Source organism: Gouania willdenowi, chromosome 6 (genome assembly GCF_900634775.1).
Source record: "Gouania willdenowi chromosome 6, fGouWil2.1, whole genome shotgun sequence".
NCBI classification, from domain to species: Eukaryota; Metazoa; Chordata; class Actinopteri; order Blenniiformes; family Gobiesocidae; genus Gouania; species Gouania willdenowi.
The window spans coordinates 3,561,819-3,568,132 of record NC_041049.1 but is presented as its reverse complement, the minus strand read 5'-3'; positions in this window follow the sequence as shown (position 1 = coordinate 3,568,132).

The window sequence follows — 6,314 nt, the reverse complement described above, 5'->3', positions numbered from 1 at the left end:
TTTATGTGTACATACAACATTATACAATTATAATAAGACAATTTAAAAAAAAAATGTTTACATTGAATGTAAAAGTTTAAAAGCTCTTTTCAGTTATTATAAACAATTTTAATTTATTTTATACAAAAGTAGTTATTTTTACCAATTTGAGGTTGTGCGCGTGTGCGTGTGTGCGCGTGCGTGTGTGCGCGTGTGTGTGTGTGCGTTGTGCAGACAAACAAACACACATCAACTAAATGCAAAGCTGACATCCTCTGTCCTGGGAGGAGCTGTTGCCTAGCAACTGGTTTTCAACTAAAGCATGTGGTCATCAAGCAACACACACACACACACACACACACTTTATTTAGCATATCTCATATATTTATAGTTTAATTGTTGTTTTTTTATAGAAATGTTATCATGATATTAGTTAAACTGAGCCGAGAATTAAAAAACACGTAAAATACAATATCAGATTATTTCTATTGACCTTTTCACTCCAAATATTTATTATATTTAAATATCAAAATAAGATGCATGTGAAGTGAATGAGATGTAATAAAAAGTTATTATGACTCCTCTCGTACCTGTGTTTCCATGGTAACGGCAAACAGTTATCATACCGTTGTAAATGAGTTTTAATAAAATGGGAACTCAAACTATTTATAACTTTATTATTGGGGGGAAAAAAGGCTAGAATTACAGTAGGTGTATAAGTAACCTAATGTGTGTGTGTGTGGGGGGGCGGGGGTCACTGCTGTTGATTTATACACATATTTAGTTTGTTAGTTTTTAAATTGTTCAATTAATCGGTCATTTCAAGTTTTATTTTCTATATTTTATGAAGGTTGGGTTCAGTAAGGTTTGGGTTCGATTCTAAACTACAAAATAAACTTTAACATAAGTGTGAAATAAAGAGTAAAGAGTATTTGTCAGAAAGGTTGATTGAAAATTGGAAATTAGGTTGAAGTGTAATTTTAAAATAAAATTTCTTTTCAATAAAAATCAAAATGTTTATTTCGTGTCATTTTCTTTGTAAAAGTAATTTTTTTGTATCTTCAATAAAAAAAATTAACAAAAACTTTAATTAAAAACTTGTTTTTAACTTGAATAATATGTAAAAGTAACATTAAAATAAATAAATAACAATAAAAACAAAATAATTAAGAAGAAAAAAATATTTTTAACAACTTTTTCAATACTTATTTTGAAAAAAATTTTACACTTACTTGATATTTGTATATGATGACATTTTTATGTATTTTCTGGATATGACCTGATAATAAAATGTTTCTTGGGTAAACAAACATAATAATATAATTTTCTGAGCGCTCCAACACAAAGAAGCAGGCAGCGCGCGGCTCTTTATATGTTTACTCGTATATTTTCACCGCTCATTCCCACAGTGGTTATTTTATTTATCTGGCCTTCATCGACAGGCGGCAACAGATAAACGATCTGCTCTCCGAACAAGACGCCAGGAATGAACTCATAAAAAACGGAGCGTCTTATGCTTTATAACAGATTAAATCACCGCTGTCTATGAAATTTTATGCAGACACCAACAAAACACAGGTTCCTGTGCATCAAAGGTAAAAGAAAAATGGCAAAAAATGATCTGGTCAAAGGTTTTAATCCCTACTTTAAGTTGATAAGATTCAAGCTAATTACAGTAAGTTAGCGTTAGCGTGACGTAATTAGCATTTTATAAACGTTCCTAACAAACTAAACTAAGTAAAACACTGCTTCTTTTATAGGTTATGTTCACAAATTTAATGCATAAATATTATTTATGTCCTCAAAGTCAATTGCTCTACTCTGCTCTACTAAAGGTGTTTGTTGGATTGTCGCTCCCGCGTGTTTCTGCCATTTTTCATTGGAGGTTTTTGTTTAATCCTAAATTGAAAACGCTCTAAATCAAATGTTCTCGACATGTGAAATTGTGCTTTTTTTATGAAGGAGATTTATTTATGTAGCAGATGCTAACTTTGCACACTGGATAGCGAAAATTAAGTGCTTAATTCTTCCAAAGTGTAACTTTACCACCTAAATGAGACAATTTTAAAGGAAATATTCCCTGCTTTAGCGTTATTACCTGCTAGTAGTCCAAGTTTAATCATAAACGTTTTATTTAACAATAAATCAATGGTTCGCAAACCTTTTTTGGCTCAAGTACCCCCTTTTTTTTATTTCTGAATACAAGTTCCCCCGTGTGGTATACCAACACTGACACTTGTCTTTTCAGTTCATGATCTAATCAGTGTCATTTACATCATCATTACTGTTATGATTATAGTTTTTAACTAGAAATAAACATTATAAAACCCCATATATTGAATTTTTAATCTCAAGTACCCCCTGCAGTGTCATCGTGTTCCCCTAGGGGTACACATGCCCTTATTTGAGAACCACTGACGGTGTAAAGGCTCCTTTTTTAATTTGAATTTATTCCTTTGTTTGGGTCACTTGTTATTTAGATTTAGGGAAATGGTGAGTCACGAACCAATCACATTATATTAAAGCTGCAGTATGTAGAATCCTCTCCGCTCCGTTTTGAAACCGAAACAAAAACTTAGCGTCCCTTACCGGTATATTTTGGCTCATCCCCACCAGAGAGCTCACAGAGACGACTGTAATCTCAGCCGTATCCAGACTGTAAAATTAATTCACTTTGAATAAGCTTCTCTTAGGTTTACGCGTGATTTATCCCATCTGTTCTCACTATCTCTCTGAAGTTGTACGATATAAAACTGAACTATTATTATTATTGAAAAAGAATATGAAAACATTTTAAAATACACTTTTAATTAGTATTTTTTTATTATTATAAATTGTTAGACATTTTATGGGACCCCATTTGAATTCCAGGCATCCCCACATGATGTCACGACCCCAAGTGGAAAAACACTGCATTACATAATATGTATTTTGTATTAAGTGTGCAGCATTAGGGGGTACATATGGCTTTAGGTTAAATGTCTGAAGGGGGTACTTGACTGTGAAAAGTTTGGGAACCACTGATATACAGTGTGATGGAGCTGCACACACTGGTTTTAGGTGATAAAAGACCAAACTGTGACCACTTTCTTTAAACACGCACTGACCTATTCGTTCGTATTGGGTCAGATCCCCCACAATGACAAGCTGTCGCCTGTGGATGGATTCCTGAACTTCATCTGTGTCTGCTGCCACTGATGGATGCTCCCTCCTCCCTCCTCCCTGTCCTCCATCACTGCTGAGGAGGAGGAGGAGGAGACAGAGACCAATCCAGAATCAATATTCACTGTGAATGAACGGGCTCGATGGTCTTGTTGTTTTACAACGGATGGAGACGTATCGTCTTCCCACCACTCACCTGTGGAAGTCTGCTAGTGTCAATGCTCAGTGTCAGATATGGATGTGTGGTTGTAGTGACTGCCCTCCAGGGGGAGCTCTACAGTGTGTCCAGACCCATCAGGTAGAAGATATACGAGCGTTCTGTGTCTAACAGATCCAATAGATAGTTACCACAATATTAGCCGGTGTGCGTTTTTCACTTCCGCCCAACATTTTGTTTGGCATTTCACAATTAGACGCATTAGACAAATTCTCAGAAGGATGTTAACAATGGGCAGCAGTGATCACTCAAAAGGTAAAGTCGTACCAGGAGAGCCTCCAGGCAAAGGAACTCCAGCGATACGATGAAATATGAATATGAAAATAGGACTGATTAAGGAGAGAAATCTCTATAGAGGGTTTCCACGGTGCGTCATCAACCCGGAAGTCGCCATTTTGGAGATAAGCAGCAGGTTTACAAACCGCACACACACAAGCAAATCCCAAATTTTCAGAGTAAATGGTGAACGACTGTCATGTTTGTGGCTGTACTAAAAACACGTGGAGTTTTACAGACTGCCCACAGTTTTCCCGTTCTTGTTTCCCATGTTATTTGTGACTGTTCTTCCATGTTCTCATTAGACGGGATGATACTGACATTTGTGTAAAGCACTTTGTGGTTTTTACCTGTGAAAAACGCTCTATATATAAAGATTACTTACTGATCAGTCCCAGCTCTGTTAGCACACCCAAGTACCCTGCACAAAATAACACTTATCTGCTGCAAATATGACTAGAGAGCGTATCTGTGTCCGTAACCATAACCTACTTTGCCAAAAAAAAATAGTGGACACACCAACAAACCGGACGTGATGACGTCACACGGCAGCTAAGTATAGATGGGCCTGGACAGGAAGTGAAGGAGCGTGCTTGTATTGATTCTCCTCAGGGCTTCCTGTGAGCAGCAGAAAGTGCTCATGAATAAAACATGGCTCAGAATGTAAACGTGCAGAGAACAGACAGTAACTGTACGCTTTTCTCTCTACTTTCTTCCCAGATCTTTAATTGAACAGCTCAGAGAAAAGATGACACGAGTAGTATTATTTCAGTCTAGTTTATTCTAAGGATGCGTTCACATATACCTCTTTGGTCCCCACCATGCTTCTTTTCCTCGGATAGTCTGGTTCGTTTGTGGTGGTGTGAAAGCTCAATCAAAGTCTGGTGTGGACCAAACAAGCTCATTCTGGTCTGCTGTGTTTGTGTAGTTTCAGAGTCAATTGTGTTTTTTTGTTGCCATTTTGTACATTTTCTTGTTTAGTATATTGTTGTTTATCTATATCGTTGTTGTTTTTCATATTATTGTTGTTTTATGTATATTTTGTTATTGTTTTCTATATTGTTGTTGTTTTGTATATTGATGTTGTTTTATGTATATTGAGTTGTTGTTTTCTATATTTTTTTATCTTGTTTTGTGTTTTTATGTTATTCTGTATGTTTTTGATGTTGCTTTCAGTGTTTTTGTTGTGGTTTTGGAATAATTTATTTTGTAATTTTGTGTGGTTTCTGAGTCAAAATCTGCGTTTCTGTTTTTTTTTAATATTATTGATGTTGTTTTCTGTATTTTTGTTGTTGTTTTGTATTTTAATGCTATTTTGTATGTTTTTGTTGTTGCTTTGTGTGTTTTTGTTTGTTGTGGTTTTGGAATCATGTCATAATTTTGTGTGGTATCAGAGTCAATTTGTGTATTTTCGTCTTTGTTTCGTATATGTTTTTGTAGTTACTTTCTTGTTGTTTTGGGGGCCGAGGGTCCCGGCCTGCTCACATGGTTCTAAACTAAAGAAACCATTCTGCTTTGTCGTGGGTTCATAGCTTTGTATAAAATCTATAAAAGGATATGCCAGTAACTTACAAACTTAATGCGTTTCCCGATCATTTATCTCGACCACACATTACAAAGGTAAACCAGGCGTGGGCAGATGTAAGATTCCTCTGAGTGGATCTTTCCCATTGCATTTCCTTCCTTTTCATTTAAACCTCATGGTGATGTAGGCGGACTATACGCTGACACTGTGATTCTCCTTCTTCTCTGACTCTGAGGCTCAAACCCAGAGGCCGTTGCCAACACTCTGACAGATACCCCAGGCTTAGATTACTGCCTTGGACTCGGCGCTATCAGTCACTTTCAGGCTAAAGCTCAGTGTCCCACAACCATCAGTCTGGCCCAGCTCCACCAGAGAATTTTCAGAGTTCAATTCAATGAGGAAACTCTGCTCTGAGTCAGCGTTACCTAGAAATGTGATTTATCACAGCCTGTACATGGGAATGAAAGCCCACTGCTGTAGGAAAGCTGCATGCTTTCAGTAGCATTACATACAAAGTGTGTGGCATGAGTCGAAAGGATAAAAAATGACCAATTAATTGCAAATAATTCAATAAGATTAGCAATAAGTGTATTATTGCATTTGTTTTTACAAAGAAAAATAATGAGTGCAAACTATGCAGACGTCAAAGGTTTTGGCTATGTTAAAGATCAGTCTGTTGTTATTATCAGAAAATATGACTTTCTGTTTAAAAACAAACAAACAAAGATAGTCCAGTAGAAAGAAGTGCACAAAGAATGTAATTATTACATTTAGAAATTTTCAGCGTCAATATTTGAGAACTGCTGAATAAATGTAAACATTCAAATAAGAAGCCTCCAATTTTTGTTTACAAATTTCCCCAATTCTGTTGAACACTTTAGTCATTTCCACGTTAGTTTACATATTTCCGTTTTGTTACCGTTTCTTCCTCTTTCCCTATCAGATGTCACTGCAGGCTATGAAACTTTCCGTAATTGTGCCAAACATGTTTTTTTGTCAGCTGTAGAAGTACCCTGAAATCACGCAGCTTTATCCAACTCGTAATGTGTCCATAGTTGCAACAGTTGCTAAACATTGAGACAAAGATATGGTGTAAATGTGTGAGATAGTCCCAAAACATTCACGTGAGGGTACATTCTGTATCATATTGCCATT